General features: G+C 51.1%; 1 protein-coding gene across 1 annotated transcript in view; it reads left to right on the forward strand.

Moving 5' to 3' along the window:
* CSMD2 (CUB and Sushi multiple domains 2) overlaps positions 1-19,881 on the forward strand; it is a 598,617-nt gene that overhangs the window by 182,818 nt on the left and 395,918 nt on the right. The window lies entirely within an intron of this gene.

Here is a 19,881-nt window from a genome sequence, read left to right on the forward strand (position 1 = left end):
GCCATGACACAGGTCGTCCTGGACACTTAACGATCTTGTTCCAAATCTTCAAGCGAGGGCCACCCTGGCAGGTCAATGAGGCAGGAGGTCCAGGGTTATAATTATGACCGCAGTGGCAGTGGCGATCACAATGACTGCCATCTAGCATGACTTCTTGTCAGGCCCCACTCGAAGTGCTTTCTGTACATTGAGTTTAATCGCTTATTTGTCAATTCATTCAACAGATATTTATTGAGTGATGACTCTGTGCCAGGTTCCGGGTCTCACTGGTGAAGCGTTTAGATAGCGTCCTGCTTGTATGGAGCTTGCATTCTAGTTGGGGACAGGGGAGAGAGAATAAGCAAAGGGGGGAAAATACCCAATTGTGGTAACTGTTGTGCAAAGAAGTGGAATAGAACCGTGTTGCAGAGAGGGCCTGGGGACTTCCTTGGTCTGTGTGGTGAGGGGAAGCCTCTCTGAGGAGGCCATAGTTCAGCAGATGGTTCATCAGACATCTCAGTAAAAGGCTGTGCCGGGGAAAAGGTACAGCTGATGCAAAGGCCCTGAGGTAGGAACTGGCTTGGTGAGTTTGAGGAACAGGAAGAAGAGCCGGTGTGGCTGGAACATGGCAAGTAAGGAGTAGAGGGTACAAGCAGAGGTTGGCCAAGAAGACATTGTAGGTGCAGGCAGGGTGTGGGTTTTCTGTGAAGGGAGATGAGAAGCCTGTAAGTGTGTTAAGCAGGGGAGATACGTGCTGTAACTTGTGTTTCAAAAGATCACTCTGCCTGCTGTGTGAAGAGTGGTTGTGTGGGGGACAGGCGTGGAATCAGGGAGGCCAGTGAGTAGGCCTTTGCAGGGACCGGGTGAAGGATGCTGGTGGCTTGGGCCACAGAGGGAGCAGGGCAGCTGGGGAGAAGCACATGGATTCGGGTGTAGCCAGCCGGGCTGGCCCACAGTGTGGACATCAGGGTGGGGAAAAGGATTCTGGCATATTCTTAGGGTCTTGGTCTTGAGCAACGGGTAGATAGAGATTCCATCCCTGCAGAAACTCTTAAGTCGTATTATGATCCGTTTTTCATACCTTAAAAAGCAGACCCCCCCACAAAGACCTGACATATGCTGCTACACAGGTGAACCTTGAGGACATTATGCGAAGTGACAATAAGTCGTCAGGTTCGCAGCAAACAGAGAGCAGACTGGCAGTTGCCAGGGCCTGGGGGGGAGGAGGGATGAGGAGTCCATGTTTACCGATTGTGGAGTTTCCGTTTTGCAAGATGACAAGAGCTCTGGAGTTGGAGGTGGTGATGGCGGCACCATGTGCGTGTACTTAATGCCACTGAGCTGTGCCCTTAAAAATGGCTACAATGGTAATTCTTATGTTACGTGTATTTTTCCCCAATTAAAAAACACAAAACAGGCCCAGGATCCCACAGGGGGTAAGACGTCAGCCAGGTTTTGATCTGGGCCCAGTGAACGCCAGAGCTGGTGTGTTTAACTGCGGTTTCCTTGTCGCCAGAACACAGGGCCCAGGCCGCGTGGGAGCTCAGCCATAGCCCTGGCACCAAGGGAGGACGCAGTGCCAGGTGTGGCTGGTGTGGGCGCCTGCCCGTGGGTCGTTTAGATGGGGAAGGGACAACAGGAAGCCCACCGAATCCTGGGACTTCGTGACAACGTTGGTATGTACAAGGAAGTGATGATGATGGAGATGGCACTGCTGACCACAACAATGACAACAAAATGACGCAAGTGTCAGCTCCCACCCTGGGTGAAGGCGGGCCAAGCCCTTGGCACGTAGCATTTTAGCGGTCCTCACCATAACCCTACAGTGCAGGTAGTTCCGTGATCCCCATCCTACAGATGAGAAGACCGAGGCTAAATGCCGTTAAGAGACTCGCCCGGGGCCATCCGCCAGTAAATGGGAGTAAAAATTCAAAGCTTGGCCTGCCTGTCTCCAGATGCCTTTCTAGTAATGGCCCAGGTTAAATGAGGGGACTAATTACGAAGGGATAACTGCGCTGCTTCTCAGTGATCCATTTTTTGGGCCAACCTGAAGGGACACAGAGTAATTGTTTCCTGGAATGAGCATCTTCTGCGCAGGCCCCAGGATGCTCCACACTCAGCCTCCCGCATGGAGGCTGACACTGCCTTTGCTCGGCTACAAGTCCCAGCAAGGCTCGGCACACTCCCACCCTGCCCCGCTCAGGCGGCACCTCACGGCCGTGGGGGGGGGGGGTACGGGGGGAGAGAACAAGATAAAACAAAATCCAGCTGAGCTCCTAATTCACATTCCATCTCCGGCAGCTCCTCGATGATAAATAATTCTGGAATTGGAAATGAGGTGGAGGGAGGCGGGTGGAGAGTTGGGCAGTGCGGCTCACCAGAACTTCCCACTGGGGGTCTTCCTCTCTGCAGCTCCACCGACCAGTGAGGCAGGGCCCACGAGGGGCAAGCGGGCACCTGCCCGTCCTTCTGTCTCTCTCTGTCTCCCGCTTTACGTATTATTTTTAATCATGGTAAAGTAGACATAACAGAGTTGACCATTTTCACCATTTGCAAGAGTACGTTTCACTGACATTAAATGAAATGTTTTGCAACCATCCCCGCCACCCGTCTCCAGAACTTTCTCATCTTCCCAAATTGAAACGGTGCTCATGAAATACCTCTCCCCTCCCTTCTCCCAGCTCCTAGCAACCACCATTCTACTTCTGTCTGGAAGGATTTGGCTATTCTAGGTGCCTCGTGGAAGCGGCATCGTACAATATTTGCCTTTTTGTGGCTGGTTTATTTCCCTTGGCATAGTATCCGCAAGGTTCATCCATATTAGCGTATGTCAGAATTTCTTTCTCTTTAAGGCTGAATAGAATTCTGTTGTATAGATTTGCCACATTTTGTTTATCCGTTTGTCTGTTGACAGATGCTTGGGCTGTGCCCGCCTTTTGGCCACTCTGTATAATCCAGCTGTGAACATGCCCCTTCCCTACCCCAGGTGGGACGTGACCATGTATCACCAGGGTATTCAGGTGGCCAAGTGAAGTGTGCATCCCCTGGACCCCCAGGACTGCCCCCCTGCACAGTGCCCCGCAGACCCCTCCCCTCGCCTCACCACACCTCATCCCGGGCCTTGCAGGTTTCCATGGCAACCCCGTGCCAATCAGCTGGGAAAGGCAGTCCGGTGTGGCGGTTTGAGTCCCAGCTGTCCGCTTACCAGGTTTGCGACCTCGGGCAAGCCGTTTCGTGGCTGTGGTCTTTCATTTCTTCACCCGTAGAACCAGGTCATACTAGTCCCCGCTTCACAGTGAAGGGGAGAAGTTGCAGGAAATGGAATGCGCTTGTTCTCTGCCCGGGTCATACTAGGTGCTCGGCATGGATTACTCGGCGTGGCCATCACAACTACCCTGATGAGTAGTTAGCCCCTTGGTTAGTCTAGCTCTGTCTGTAAAGTTGCCTGCTCTCTAGATGAGAAAACTGAGCTGAAGGTCTTGCCTGAGGTCCCTCCCCAGTCAGCGGTGAGGCTACAGTTGTGAGTACCCAGCTTGCACTCCTACCTAATGTTTCCTTCTGCCTCCTGTGCATGGAAGGCACCTAGCATAGGATCTGGTCCGCAGGAGGTGCCCAGCAAATGCCGAGCCGCCTGATAAACTTTGGACATGGCCACAGCTGGCTCCTGACTTGAGGAAATCCAGAAGCAAAAGCAGAGTTGATTGTAACAGGCAAGGCCCTTGTTTGGCCCAGACATTCTGATCTTGCAGCTGGGCTGACGGATCATATCTGCCATGCTGGGCAAGGGCACTTGGCATCCATGCTTGTGACCTTGGTAATCTGTGGATGCTGTCTTCCTGCGAAGAGGGGCCGCGTGTTTTATCGTTTCTCAAAAGGTCCCTGATCCCCAAATGAAGACCCACTTGGATTCTAAAGCCCATGGATCCCACAAAGCCACAGGCTCTAAAGTTTCTGAGCAGCAGAGATTGTGTTATGCTGAAGCTCGGAGAGGAGTCAGCTCCTAGGTCAGCGGGGCTGCAGTCATTATGGAAACATGGCAAGTCAGCAGAAATATGTGCCGGAGGGTGGACAGAACCAGTCAGGCCTCAGGGTCATAGAAGAGAAGCCGGTGTTGGCAGTAAGTGGGATGAGGTCAGACCACTGCGAATGCTAGGCTAGGCCGTGGCAAACAGGAGACACCACACCTTCCACGGTTCAGCAAATAGCAGTTTATTTCCTGCTCTTGTGTCCATCCTGAACAGGTGTTCAGTTTGGTGGGGCGGCTCTCCCTCACGTGGTAGTTCAGGGACAAAGCCTCCTTCCATCTTGGAGACCCACCATCCCCGGGGTGTGGTGAGGGATATCCAGGTGAGATGGAAGAACTTGGAGGAAGCTGCCTGGAGGGTTTTATGGGCCATGCCTGGAAGTGGCCTAGGCCACCACTGAAGAGGGCCCAACTGCAGGGAAGTCTGGGAAATGTCATCTAGCTGTGTGCCCAAAGGGAAGAATGACTTTTGGTGGGCAGCTGGCTTTTTTTTTTTTTTTCCAAACACAGCCAATTTGACATTTTCTGATGCCTACCACTTTAGGAAATGTCTAAGGAACAGAAACTCCCTGAGGTAAGTTCAGTAAAGAGGGGTTTATGTTAAGTATTCAGCTGACAGTCTCAAAGAAAACTAAGTACATGGTGGTTGCCATGCACCCACTCATTCATTCAACAAATAGTTGTGTGGTCTGTTGGTTTTTTTTTAAGATTTATTTATTTATTAGAGAGAGAGAGAAATCACGAGCAGGGGGAGGGAGGGGCAGAGGGAGAGAGAGAAACAGATTCCCCGCTGAGCAGGGAGCCCAACTCAGGGCTCGATCTCAGGGCCCTGGCATCATGACCTGAGCTGAAGGCAGATGCTTAAGGACTGAGCCACCCAGGCGCCCCCAACAAATAGTTTTTGAGTGTCTGCTGTGTGATGTGCTAGGATACAAAGGTGAACATGTCAGACAGGGTCTCCTCATGGGGTCTGCATACTAGTGGGAAGAGGGGAATAAACAACAAGGAAAGCAATAAGAACACATAAAATGATGACACATGGTGGTTAGTACTCCGAAGGTAACATAAAAGGTGGTGAGACAGAGAATGATTGAGGCCAGGTTAGGTGCCAGGGTAGGTCTCTCAGAGGAGGTGGCATTTGAAGTGACATGTGATGGATGAGCATGTATTAGCCATGCAAAGATCAAAGGCCAGAGCCCTTCTGGCCAGAGCCCTTCTGGGCCAGGGAAAGTTGTACAAAGACCCTGGGGCAGAAAAGAGCTCGATGTACCTAAGCATCAACCACCACCGTCATCCTTATTCAGATCTCTTAACTCTTTACTCCGTTACTTTTCCTCTGTTTAATTCCACTGGTTTTACAGCGGGACCACCAAATTCAGTGGCTCTGTTTCTTCCCTTTCTGGCTTGAGCTCTTAGCAGCACTCCACACACTTTGGGCCACGTTGTCATTCTCGAGATCCTCTGAGGGCCCCAGAGCCTCCTTGACCCACCCGTACCTATTTGTGCAAGCTTCCCAGAGTGGAAGCAGAGTGGAGGGTTGAAGGGGGGCAGGCAGGGAACCTGCAGTGGGGACTGGATGAGCAGGCGGGAGAAGGGCTGGGAGGATATCCCATGTTCTTGGCATTCAGGAATGTAAGGTGCCCAAATAATGCCTGGCACAGAGTGGACCCTTAGCTGTCATTGCCTCACCTCTCATGGGGCTGTGGCCTGGGGCAGGTGCTCTGGTAGTTTCTTAGCTCTAAAGGCTCACAACCCAGAGTGAAAGCACTGTGAGGGCAGGGAGGGTGCTCCTTGTTGGGGCCCCAGCACCACGAGTGTGCAGAGGCATTGGCTGCCTGAGTGAACGAACAAACGAACGAACGATGCCTGTACACCAGTGTGTCTCCTGAGCCGCGGGCCATGTGGAGGGACAGATTCCCATGACTTGGCTTGAGCGGGTGCAGAGAGAACTAGGCCTGTTCTAGATCACCGCTCCAGCCCTGGAGACGCTGGTAACAGACAGGCCTAAGGAAACGAGGGTGGGGAGGCCAGAGACCCAGACCACGGCAGGCAGGGACCACAGTGGGTCAAGTTCAGACACAGGACAAAGGGGAAGGGGAAGTTGGGAGTCCTCAGGTGTCCGGAAAAACTCCCGAGGCTCTGGGTGAAGTGTGAGGCCAGGCTGTACGCAGTCAGGAGCCAGAATTGAGAGCTTGCCTCTCTTTGGGAAACAGTGCCAGTGATAGAGTGATCGGGTCACATCAGCTCCTTGGAGACACGGAGAGGGGTACAGGCTTTCTGGGGCCTCTCACCCCCTCCTTCCCTGAGTGGGAGGCAGAGCAGTGCGCAGGGACCTGGCCCCTTCTCCCGGCCCAAGCCCCGTGCCCCGGGACGGCTGCAGGCCAGGTCGGGAGACGCCCTTCGGTTCCCTTGGGGAGGGGAGGGCCGCAAACTCCTGCCTCCAGGCCCTCGTTCCCCCGGCACAGCTGTGCCCACCGCTGTCTTCTCAACTACGTCCCCCTCAGTCCCCATCCTCAGCAGGCTCCCCCTCGTAAATACACGTATGCCGCCCATGTCCCTGCACAGACGCAAATTGTGTATCTACATCTACAGCCTACATACCTATCCACACCTGTAACACCGGCGCGCGGGCACACTTGCGTACACTGTAGAGACACGGTGTTCTTGTTCACACACACACACTGTGCCGGAGGGGACGCAAGAGTTCGGCATGGCTCGAACACCGGGTGTGAGGAGAGACAGGGGGCGCCAAGGTTGGAGACAGGGGTGGGGCCAGCTCTTGGAGAATCTCAAGTGACGTTCGAGGGAGTGTGCATCCCACGCGAGTGATGGGGAACCACCACAGGGCTTTCGGAGGGAATAGTGTGATCCGATTAGCTCTTTAGAGAATGGGTTGGACTGGGGCAAGTCTAAAGACAGAACAGGGAGGAGGGGACTGTCTCCAAGTCCATGAGAAGAAGGTGAGATGGGGGAGGTGGCCCTGAGGCATTAGCAGGGGCATGGGGTGGAGGGACAGAGAGGAGAGAGGAAAGGAAGCCGACTCCACAGACTGACGTGAGAGGTTTTGGCAAAGGTGACTGGAGGAACCCCCTCCCCGGGGGACAGGTGGGTTTGGGAGAAAGGCAGGAGTTCAGTTGGTCCACATGCAGCTGGAAGCATCTGTACGACTTCCCCATGGAGAAGCCTGGCGGTGGGGAGACCTGGGGCCTGGAGTCGGGAGGAAGGTCTGGCCTGGGACTTTGCAGGTAGATGAGGAGTCAGCAACACACGGGACAGCACTGAGAAGACAGCAGCGTGCTCCGGGGGCTCCGTGCTCCTGGCCGCGTGCCACCTCCTCCACCTGGAATGTCCTTCCTTCGCTGCCAAGACCAGACCTAATGCCTCTTCCAGGAACCTTCTCGGAATTATTCCTTCCCGTCATCCCTGAGGCCGTGTGCCGCTGCCTGGGGCAGCCAGGAGGAGGGGTGGAGAGGGGCAGCGCAGGGCCGAGCGGGGCCGAGTGGGGCAGGGTCCTGGGCCCGTGTCTGTCCCCTGCCGGGTCCCTGTGCTGTCTGCATTTCCCTAGCTGCTTTGGGGCTGGTTAGGACCGCTCAGAAATTGTTCTTATTAGGCCAGGGCAGGCCTTTCAGACCAGCAGCAGACTAGAAGCGGGTGAAGCCGGGCCCTGCTTGGCTCCACAGAAGTGATGTGGGTCCAAGTGATGCCACCTGCCTGGCAGAGACCCGCTGCTCCCAGTTCCCGGGACCCACCGGCTCCCCGCGACTACTGTTCCCACTTACTGTCTCTCTCAGCTCTGGCCTCACTCACACTGCCCTGGCAGCCTTTCCCAGGGAGCTCCTGGGACTTATATATAATTGCATCCCCAATTTAGCGAGCATTTACTATGTGCCAGACACCAAGATAAGTACTCCGTCTGGTTTATCTTATGTAATCCTCTCAGCGGCTCTCTGAGCTGGGTGCCGGGACGACTCCCATTTTATTGGTAAGAACCCCAAGGTGCCGGGAGGTGAAGTAACTTGCTCAGTAAAGAGCAAGGCTGGTATTTGAACCCAGGCCATCTGTCTCCAGGGTCCGCTCTCCTCACCAGGGCGCTCTGCTAACTACATATTAACTACTAACTGGCGGTGGGGCGGGGGGGGGGGGGAGGCGGTGCAAATTCAAACCCAGGTCTGCGGGACCCTGGCACCATTCTCTGAGCCATGGTGCTCCGTGCCCGCTTGACCCCGACAGCCTCGCCGCCCGCCTCATAGCCCCTGGTCAGCGGCGGCAGCTGCCTGCATCATCACCACAGCTGGATCTGTGTCCCCACCCCAGTCCTGCCTCCCGCTCTGGGCCTGGGTGACAAAAGCATCAACCCGGGAGCTAGGCGGGCCCCGTGAGTGTGGGGATAGTGACACCCGCTTCCAAGACGTGCTCTGCTTGTAGGAAGGAGACACCTGTCAGCAAGTGTTACCCAGGAGAGGCTATGCGGAAGGGGATTGTCATTTCGATACATAATATATATAGGTTGTTTATCGTGGGGGGCGGGGGATGTGTTGTGCCTGCGGTCATATATGCAAACGCAAGAGCTATGTAAAGATGCCTTCTGTATTGGTCTGTTTTTATATACGCGTGTTTGAGTATGAGAGAGAGAACATGCTAGAGCGTGCGCGCATGTGTATAAAGGAGGGCATTTGAATGATGGATTTGTGCCTATGGGATGTGAAGGTTCATCGTATGCTTCTGTGATGTGTAAGAGATTGTGGGGTTCCCCCAAGTAAAGAGCTTGTCTAGGGCAGAGACAGTTTGACCTCCTGCCTCTTGACCCTGGAGGGCTCAGACGGGTGGTCTTCAGCTGCACAGGGAGCTCCACAAAGACTTTGGACTTTGGGATGCATGTAAAGTTAGACCACAGAAGCGGTCAGAAAGCTCAGGGCTGCTGATGGAGAGAGGGAGAAGGGCTCACAGACTTCCTGCGGGGACTCAGACACGGCGTTTCATCCATGTCTTATAGTCACTGTACCCACCATCCTCTGCAGAAGGGACAGGAAATGGGGGGGGGTGACAGTGGCTGGACACCTCTCTTCTCTGTTCGTCTTTGGGCCCCTCTGCCAAATTCTTCTTAGAAAGAGGGAAGCCGAGGGGTGCAGAGCCTTTGGAATATTGTGCTTTTTCCAGTGGAATGCAAGCCAAAGTGTCTCTTGCCTGAAGAAGAGAGATGGCCATGAGGTATGCTGGAGCTTCTGGGCCCTGGACAGGGAGCCAAGTGTAGGAAATGGGGGCCCTGGGGCTCCATTGTCCACAGGGCTGGCACTGGTCCACAGCGGGTTCTTATGGGCATCCCAAATGGTGCTGGTGCTCAGACACAGCATTTCCTTGCTAGCCAGCAGAGTATCAGGGACTTAAGCCCCAGCCCGAGGGAGGGGGCTGCAAAGCTTGGGGGAGGTTCAAGGGAAAGCAAAGCCAAGTATGCAGCCCAGTGGGACAGCCCCAGCAAGGGAAGGATGACTTCCCATATGGGCATCCTCACCCAGGGTTGTAAGTCCCAGCCTTATGGCAAGACACCCTGCTAAGCCAGGTCAGGCCTCCCCCTCTTCAAGTTCCTTTTCCAAGATTGGTTCAGGATCCATGACTTCCTGTCTGCAGCTGGGCAGGGCTGAAGGCCCAACATGGCTAGCCCTAGCCAGAAACCTTGGGAAGTCCTAGCCCACCAGGCCAAGAGTCATTCTGCCCCAGCCAAACAGAAAACATATGCTTTTTATATATCTAAAAGTCATCAGATGAAAGAAAAAATCCTATGCCTTTGCCGTTTTTTTTTTTTTTTAAGATTTTATTTCTTTATTTGACAGAGAGATAGAGAGCATGAGCAGGGGGAGCAGCAGAGGGAAAGGGAGAAGCAGGCTCCCCACCAAGTAGGGGGAGCCCGATACGGGGCTCGATTCCAGGACTCTGGGATCATGACCTGAGCCGAAGGCAGCCGCTTAACCAACTGAGCCATCCAGGTGCCCCTGCCTTTGCCGGTTTATAACATATGCTGAATTCAACTGGAAGTGATAAGTTTACTTCTTTGATAAGAATTGATCCCATTCCTCAAAGCTCCTGACCAGTGGAGCCTGGGAAACCTCAGGCCATCCCAGCTTCCAGAAGAACATAGGTTTGGATGTACCGAAGGGGGATTATGTTTTTATTTTTATTTATTTATTTTTTAAAACTTTATTTATTTGAGAGGGGGAGAGAGAAAGCAGGAGCAGAAGAGCAGGGGGAGGGAGAAGCAGACTCTCTGCTGAGCAGGGAACCCAATGTGGGGCTCCATCCCAGGACCCTGGGATCATGACCTGAGCAGAAGGCAGCTGCTTAACCGACTGAGCCACCCAGGCGCCCCGGGATTATGTTTTTTAAAAAATTCGTGTTAACTGGGAAAGTTCTATGTAAATGTCAACTATCACTGCTATTGTCCTTTTATGATGGTGATGATTAATAATGTAAACCAAGCAACTCGGGTTTATCTGATCCTAGGATCTAGCAATTCCCGAAACGTGTTCCATAGAACGATTCTGAAGTTACTAGGTGATTCTGAGGGAAAAAAAAGAGGCGGGGGGAGGAGAGATTCTGTAGTTACATTTTTGAAGATTCTGGTTTAAGTAAGGTTCAACAGGTTTCTCGCCTGAAGAACCTCTTGGGTAAACTCGTGAGCATTGGTTTCTGCTAGAGGAGGGAGTTTCTGGAGTATTTTTTAAAAATTACTGGACCCACCGAATGCTTTTTTCACGGAATGTATTTCTCATTTTCGTATGGAACATACTTTGGGAAACATTTCTAGGCTCCATTCTGCAGTTAATCAGATTTAGCCCCAAACTGCATATTTAGCTGCTCTAACAGTATTTTGTAGCATTTCCCCACAGGGCATCAATGATTCTCCATGCATTGCTCTGTCCAGACAAGCTGGAGAATCCCTGTGCTCGGCTGGGGTGGGGGTGGGGGTGGGGGGGCGCGGCGGGGGCGAGAAGGCTGAGCAGGGAGCACCAGGGTTTGGGGCTGCAAAGGTCAACAGAGGCTGCCTCATGGAGAGCCTTGTGCCAGCCTAAAGTACTCATCAGAGGGGCTGAGGCTTGCCACCGGCTCTGGAAACAGGAGAGGGACATGTTGGTGCCTAAGAACAGAGGCTGGGGCTTCGCTTAGGGATTGGCTAGGGGAAGGAGCGGGTGGCTCAGCCCACTGCTCTCCTTTAATCCTGCAGGGGATCCTCAAACTCATGTAGGCCCCACTCTGGGAGGCTCTGAACTACCCCTCCACAGCCTCTCTTTCTGTTCAGTGTTGTGTTCTCTAAAGGAGGGCTACCTGTCTCCTTTTCTTCTTCCTCTTTTTCCCAGAGAGATCCTAGTGCCTTAAGAAGCTGAAGTCATTGATGGGAAAGTGACTCCCCTCTGGGGCAGGGTTGCCAAAATTGACAAATTAAAATATAGGGTGCCCAGTTAAAGTTGAATCTCAAATAACAAATTTTTTTTTTTAGTGTAAGTATATCCCAGATGTTGTATGGGATATACTTATGCTAAAAACCCCTATTTGTGTTTCTCTGGAATTCAAATTTAACTGGGCATCCTTTGTTTTAACTGGCAACTCTATTCTGGGGCCTAGGATGTTGCCTTCTCGGTGCTGCTTCTAAAGAATGGCTAGTAAAAATGAGGTCCTGGGGTCCTGTGGTTACAAAGCGTCAAGGAGAATCCTGCACTGACAGCCCCTGTGGCCCCTGCTGGGGAGAGGGTGGATGCCAGCACAACCCCAGTTCATTGGGATGGGGAGATGGGGCCAACAAGGATCTGCCTGGGTGGGGGTGGGGCCTGCCCTAGGTCTGGCCGAGAGAGGGACTGTGCAGGGGCCCAGAGCACCATCTCCATGCTGGGAAAACAGCCTTGAAGCCAGAGAGGTCAAGGTTACAACCTGATGAAGGACACGGCACCATAGTCAAATGGCTTGAGTTTCAACCCCAGCCCTGATCCCAACCAAGAGTGTGACACTGGGTCAGAGTTAGCCCCGCTAACTTCCTCATCCCCCAGCCCCCGAAAGGCGACCTCCATGGTACCTCTGTCAGGGGAAGATGAAATAGAAGAGCCCAGATTAAGTGCTGAGTGGAGGGCCCGGCTCATATTAAACATCCAAATGGTGACAGTTACTATCATTACAGCTGACACTGTGACTCTTTTTCCTGTAGTGGGGCTCACGAATGGCAGCCTAAAGAGGACCATGATGACTAAGAGAAGTACGATTCTGACAGGAAAGAGTGGAGACTATATGTAGGCAAGCCCTCCCCTGCAGTCGGCACAGCGCTACCTGTTTCCAGGGCCAAACTGAAGGGGAAAGGAAAGGGGGCTTGCCTCTCAGTCCTCGGGTGCTTACTGCCTATGTTGGCCTGGCCCACTTCCTGCCAGTCACCTCTGTCCAGGACTCCCGCCTGCTTGGCTCACTCCTCTCCCAGCCTCTGCCCATCCTTGATGCCCGGCAAAAAAAAATCATACACCTGAGCTAAGTGCATAACCGAATCGACCATAGTTCGGGGCTGCCCAACGATGGCTCGTGGGCTGGCTGCCTGTGTTCTCAGTAAAGTTTTATTGGAACATGTGTTGTCTGTGGGTGCTTTTGCGCTACAGTGGAAAAGTTGAATCATTGAGACAGAGACCATAAGGCAGGGCCCAAAATATTTGCTATCTGGTCCTTTACAGAAAATGGTTTGCCAACCTTGCACTAGTTTATTGCCATATATATTTTTTATGCTAATATATAATGCATATTTTTATATTTATATAATATACATTATATATATGTACATATAAAATTCATTCAACGCATTCCAACCAGGCACCCTCTTCCTGCCAGGCATTAAGTCAAACACGAGATAAATACAGAATAAGTCATTCCTGCCCCTCGGGGGAGTCCAGCGTTGAACACAGACACCTAAAGAAACACTGAGAAGCAGGCTTAGCTCCCGTTTGGAAAGCAGGGTGTCGTAAATGGATGGCTGAATGAGTTGCAATGTTGTGTGACAAGTGCAGGAATTGATGTGCAGCTAGAACTCCGAAGTAATTCTGTAAGTGAGACCCCAAGGCTCCAGTCATGTAAAATGTGGGGTGTGAGGTCACAAAATGACGAGATGACCAGAGGGGCCTGTGTAGTTCACAGACGGGCATCTCCAGGTTTCTGGGAGCTGATTGCCAATGACATTATGCTTGAATTGACCTTCTATCACAATGTGTTCTCCAGGGATCTTCCAGTTTCTATCAGACACGAAGGGCATCAAGGAGGGCTTCACAGAGGAAGTGATACTGAAGTGTGGCTTCAAAGGATGAGTAGGAGTTTTCCAGATGGAACATTTGAGAGAACGGCAAGATGTGCTTGGGGAGCCTGTGGTTTAGAAGAGCAATAGTGGAGGGGACAAGATTGGGGGAGCAGGAGATAAAGCAGAAGCTGTCAGCCGGGGTCACATCATGGAAGGATGGGCCTGCATGAGCGTAAGCTTTGATTTATCCTGACAGCCATGGGAAAGCTCTCCAGGTTCTTTTTCTTTCCTTTTATTTATGTTTATTAATCTTTCAAATCATTATTATTCGTGTGTTAATAATGCAAAGGAGAAGGGGGCCTGCACATGGCCCGTGTGCCTGGGTGGTAGGGAAGCCACTTCTGGCCCATGCGCGCCTGATGGGGCGAACAAGGCAGGGCCGTGCTAAATTTGCCCTTCTAGGATGCTCACTCCAGCATCAGTGGGGACAGTGCATCGGAGAGGGCAACACCAGCAGCAAGGAGATCAGAGTGGGGTGCAGAAGTCCAGGGAAGAGGCGAGGAGGAATATCAAAGGAGACGCAAGGATAGGGCAAGTGTGATTTATGGAGCACAGCCAAGTCCAGCGGAGAGGCCAGACTTGCCGCCCCCAGAAGTCAAAGTCCAGCCACAAGAAAGGCCCCAGAGATTGAACAGTTCACAGCTCAGAGAGAGAACCCCAGGGGTTAACGGAATAACCGACATGAATAGGTTACCGTGAGTGGTTGTCAATCCCAGCTCTGCTTTGCAGACCCCTGGACAAGCCCAGGCTCTGCCTCTGAAATTCTGATTCAGCAGGTTGTGGGACAGGCTTTAGTAGCTTTATAGAACTCCCCACATGACCCCATGTGGAAGGTTGTAAAAACTACCAACCTGAGCCAAGAGAATGTGCTCACAGTGGAAGGTTACGGCTGGTGCTGGTCGGGAAACCTGCAGGTGGCGTACCCCATCAGAGGCCCTGGTGCCCCCCTGTATTTGTTTGACTGACAGGCAGCAGGAAATGTACGGGGCCAGGCTAGGGGCTGACTTGCCTGGTGGACACGGCAAGACATCCCCCAAGGGAAATGAGGGTGAGTCCCCCGTGAGGATGTTTCAGGATACACGCGCCACCCCATGGTGGAGTGACTCAAGGTAGAGTGGTCAAGTGTAAGCACAATCTCATGCAGCTGCAGAGTACATGGGCTCAGCAGCCAGGCACTGCCGTGGAAACCCAGCCTTACCCCGCAGTGAGCCATGTGGCCTTGAGTAAATGCCCCAGCCCCTCTGGCAAGCATGTTCATCTCAACAAGGGATAATAATGGCATCTCTGTCAATGGGTTGTTGAGAGGATTAAATAAGATCATTAAGTCATTCAATAAGCTTTTATCAAAGTATTATTATACATGAGGTGGCATGTTCTAGGAATTGGGACACAGAAGTGAACAAAATAGACTAAAACCTGTCTGTCTTTACGGAGCTTACATTGTAGCAGGGTAAGAGGAAGAATAGCAAATGATTCAAATATATAATAAGTCAGATGGGAGGAATGGAAGCAGAGGCAGCAAGTGGAGACAGTTCTTTGGGGATGGAAATATGTACAAAGCCCTTGGCACTGGGGCTAGCATGCAGTAAGTGGGTGATAAATTATGTTTACAAGGCCAAACAGCTAAAGGTAAGGGAGTTATAAAGAATAACTTGATAAAATAAGATCATGTGTGTGATGCAGAAGTGTCTAGCACAGAGTAGTTACTTGGAAGAGAATGGTTTTTATTCCTCCCTCTCCTGACCATGCCCCCTACCCCTCAGTCTCACACACACACACACACACACACACACACACACACACACACACACACACACACACGGAACACCATCTCTTCTTTCCATGTTGAGGGTTGTGGGAGATGTAATGCTTCTCTCTGAATCCTTTTTCCCAGCCGTCCTGCCACTTAGTATCAACCGTAAGGCCACGCAGATGAAACAAGTTACTTGATGGGAGATAAGAAATCAAAACATATGGAGGGTGCTTGTCCAGAGAGCATAAATGACTCTTCTTTCTAAGATGGGAACTAAAGTCTCAAATTAAAAATAAAAGAAGGCACGATGTAGCTTTTGCTGCCCTCCAACCACAGAGGAGATTCATTGTCATATAATCACTGAGAATATTATGTTGATTGGCAAGAGCCAGGCTTTGTAGAAGGGACAAAATTCTCCACAGCTAATCTACAATGGAATTGTTCAATGTCAGGCACAGCTTTAATAATATTGTTCTGGGCTGCGTTGGATGTAACTATCCCCCTCTTCATTTTGTAAGCAATCAAAGGGAAGTTTTATAGGTGGGAGAGCATGAACAGCTATAATATCTGTGCCAAAAAACACATGGGCAAAATCAAAAAAAAAAAAAAATCAAAGAATGCCGCACCTCGAAACGCTTGCTTTGTGGCTTATCGCCGATCTCCTCTGTCTGTCCGGCAAGTTGCACATCAGACACATTATAAAAGCCCTCACTTTAAATGTTGCCCTTGACATTATTAAAAAATACAAGGTTAGTAAATCAGACTGGAGGGAAAAAAAACAGACTGTTAAATCTGGACAATCAGGTAATCACCCTTCCTTCATCTTGTCTTGGCACCTACAATGATGGAGGGAGGGAGGGAACTCTGGTTGATTAAGCACCCACTATGTGCTGGATGCTGTCTCTGTCAGAAGCAGTTTCACAGTCCATTTAAGAGTGCTGAACAATGGAGCCAGAAAGACAGAAATTCACAACCTAGCTCTGTCATGTTGTAGCTGGTGTAACCTGGAGGAAGTTGCTTAAATTCTGTGTGCCTCAGTTTTTTCATCTGTAAAATGAAGATAACAGGTATTCCACTGGATTTTGAGGATTAAGTAAAATAAATTTGTAGCCCAGGGCCTAAAACATACCAGGAACTCAATAGTGGCTATTATAGAGCTAACTTTACTTAATGTGTACAACAGCCCGCTATAAGTTGAATTGTGTCCCCAAAAAGATATATTGAAGTCATAACCCCCAGTAGCTGTGAATTTGACCTACCTTATTTGGAAATAGGATCTTTGCAGATGATGAAGTTAAGATGAGCTCATTGGAGTGTGTCCTAATCACAATCCAGAATGATCGGTGTCCTTATACATAGGTGAAATTTAAATACAGAGACACAGAGTAACAATGCCACATGAAGATGGAGGCTGGAAGTGATGTGTCTATAAGCCAAGGAATGCCAAAGATTGCCAGAAAGTCACCAGAAGCTAGAAAGAGACAAGAAAGGGTTCTCTTACAAGTTTCAGAAGACTGTGGCCCTGCAGACACCTTGATTTTAGAATTCTAAACCTGCATATTGTGAGACAATAAGTACCTGTTGTTGTTGTTTTTTTAAGCCACCCAGTTTGTGGTACATTGTTACAGCCTTAGGAAACTAATACAATACCCACCATAGGAAGAAAAGGTATCCTCATTTTCAGATGAAGAATTGAAGGCCAGAGGTGACAATTACAGCTTAAGATCACTCAGCTAGAGGTAATGAGCTGAGATCGGAAGCCACACCTCTCTGAGCCCAACATCTGCCCTCTCTCCCCAGCCACTGTATGGCCTCTCAGGAGCAGAACTCAAGATAAAAAAGGAGGTGGTGTTGGGACTGAGCCCCCATTCATCACACCCAAGTCCCAGCTGAGGTGCCAGGTCAGAGTGGCCTGATTATGAACAGCTCATTAAGTAAAGAGCAGTGAGTGTTTGAGAGTGACTTTTTAAAAAGAATCGACTTTTATTTATAGTGATGTTCCAGTCATTAATTTCAAAGGAAGAAAGCCCAAAGCAGAAGCAGGTTCATTAAAAATTTGACATTAGTAATTTAATTAAATTGGGTCTTTGTGTCTCGTTGTGGAAAATGAAACGTTAGTTCTACACCAGTTCTCAGCTCATTTCCTCTGGTTGGCTCCCTCCCCTCACCTTAGCTTGCTTTCTTCTCCAAGTGTTTACCTGGCCCGCCCCTCCAACCCCCAACACTCACAAACACACACACATCACAGTCACTGCCTCCGCTGCAAGCCAGCAGCGAGAGCTCATGGGAAACGTCAAGGAAGCCAATAGTGTGGGATCATGGGAAACGCCAAGCTAGCCAGCAGCATGGGATCATGGGAAATACCAAGGAAGCCAGTAGTGTGGGATCATGGGAAATGCTGAGGTAGACAGTAGCGTGGGATCATGGGAAACACCAAGGAAGCCAGTAGTGTGGGATCATGGGAAACACCAAGGAAGCCAATAGTGTGGGATCATGGGAAATGCTGAGGTAGACAGTAGCGTGGGATTCATGGGAAACACCAAGGAAGCCAGTAGTGTGGGATCATGGGAAATGCCAAGCTAGCCAGCAGCGTGGGATCATGGGAAATTCCAAGGTGGCCAGCAGTGTGGGATCATGGGAAATGCTGAGGTAGCCAGTAGCGTGGGATCATGGGAAATACTGAGGTAGCCAATAGTGTGGGGTCATGGGAAATGCCTAGGTAGCCAGCAGCATGGGATCATAGGAAGCGCCCAGGTAGCCAGCAGCAAGATCGTGGAAATGCTAAGCTGGGCCAGTGGGCAGGATGATAGAGGTAATCCTTTCATCTGGGTCATCACACCCGGTCGAGAGAGAGCATGGGCATGGAGAGCTCTTCAGTCCTTTAGATAACTCACAAAAACATCAGCCTCTCGAGGGCAGGGACCCGCCTTGTCTAGTTCACTGCTAATTCCCAGCATGATAGGCCCACAATAAATTTTTGTTGCATAAAGGAATTAATTCATGAATGAGTAACTTGCCCAAACAACTAATTAATGAACACACAATTATGTCCCTGCAAGTGCCAGGCATTGTGTTAGGGCTCCCAGGATACACCTACGGACCAGATAGGGCCCCTGCCCTTGTGGTCCTGTGACCCAGTGGAGTCAGGCATCTGCCATTTTCCGAGCACCTACTACGTGCTGGGCACTGTGTCAGCCAACCATGCATCATGTAGTATCGGTAACCCCCTCCACCACTAGGTATTGTTCTCCTTTCTCAGTTGAGGAGATCAAGGCTTAGAGAGGTCACATGACTCAAGGCCACAGAGTAAGACAGAGACAGCGCCTGGTAGCAGACCCAGATCAAGGTGATTGCAAAGTCTGCCATTTCTCTCTACACCATGCTTTCTCCTCCTGGAAGGGGAAGATAAGAAGAGGGAGGGAAAGCCTTCTTTCTGAGGGTTTCTAAGATCATCAGGGTTGGTAGAGAGGGTCCTGGAAGACGGCAACATGGTCAGGAAGAGTGTACGGCAAGGGTCCGGGAAGCTCTCTAGGATTCAGGCTGGCCACCTCCACTTCTTCATCTTTATTCCTCATCCTGGCCAACCCTGCCCTCTTATTTCAGGTTTCTTGAGCTCCTCGGTTATCTTTGGCCTCAGGGCAGTTGTGTATGATATTTCCTTTTCCTGGGACACTCTTTGGCCTAACTAATTCTTACTAATCTCTCAGGATTCAACATACATGTCACCTCTTCCAGGAAGCCATCTCGGACTGCCGCAGACTGGGTTTGGTCCCCTGCCTGGTCCCTATCCCATCAGAACATTTAACATACCTTTAATTGTGCACATCTCTCATGAAGTGTGCTCAGATTCACATGTGTCTTATTCACATGTCTGCCAGGCTCTGTCCTAAGCACTTTGCATATCTTCGCTCATCTAATTCTCCCCAATACCTGGTGAGGGAGGAAAGTACTGTTGGGATCCCTGTCTTGCAAACGAGGAGACTGAGGCACAGGGGGTTAAGAGAGTTGCTCGGGGTCCCACAGGTAGTAAGCCGTCTGTCCAGGATGCGCACCCAAGTTCTTGAGTCTGTACTCCCCACCACCCTGTTCTACAGCCTTTCAGTGATGTCTCAGTGAGTGATGGACACGGACAGGTGTGGCACTCTGGACGTGGCTGTGAGCCCTTGTCATTGCCCTGTGGGGACATCTCAGATTGGTAGGCGGTCTGACCTTCAGGGCGCAGGCAGTTCTAACTCTGGGGAGAAAGGAAGAGCGTTGGGGGAGCTGGGTTGGGTTGAACCAGTGACTCAGGCAGAGGAGCTCCCCCTCTCCTCCCCCCAGATTGGCAGGTTACAATGCTCTGGCACCCTCCCCAGTTTCTCGGGATAAAGAGAGCACACCCACAGCTGGCCGTGATTGCTCTGGCTTGGGTCACACATTGTACATTGTATTCCCTGGCTCCCCATCTCCCCCTTTAAGTGGGTCAGTCAGATCAGAACTCAGGTTCTTGTCTTCCCACTTCACTGTCTGGTCCAGCACTAACACCCTTCAATTCTCCCAAACCTGCTGGGCCGAAGGACCGCTCTGGCTGCCAGGGCAGACAGGCATGAAAGCAGAAACACTGGGTTTAATGAGCACCTACTCCCTGCCATGCTCTGCGCCCCTTCCCTGGTCTTGAGGAATGTGGAGTGTGAAACCAGGGCAACTGAACCCAAGAGATTAAAGTGACTTCCCTGGGGCATCTCGAGTGATGGGACAGACGTAATCCACCTCCATGGCTGTGCGGGAGAAAAGGCAGGAAACCTGGATGTCTGGCTAAAGCCACAAGCGTGGCTC

The sequence above is a fragment of the Callorhinus ursinus genome, unplaced genomic scaffold (assembly GCF_003265705.2).
Source record: "Callorhinus ursinus isolate GAN/ISIS: 27379988/994484 unplaced genomic scaffold, GSC_fseal_2.0 scaffold18, whole genome shotgun sequence".
Lineage (NCBI taxonomy): Eukaryota > Metazoa > Chordata > Mammalia > Carnivora > Otariidae > Callorhinus > Callorhinus ursinus.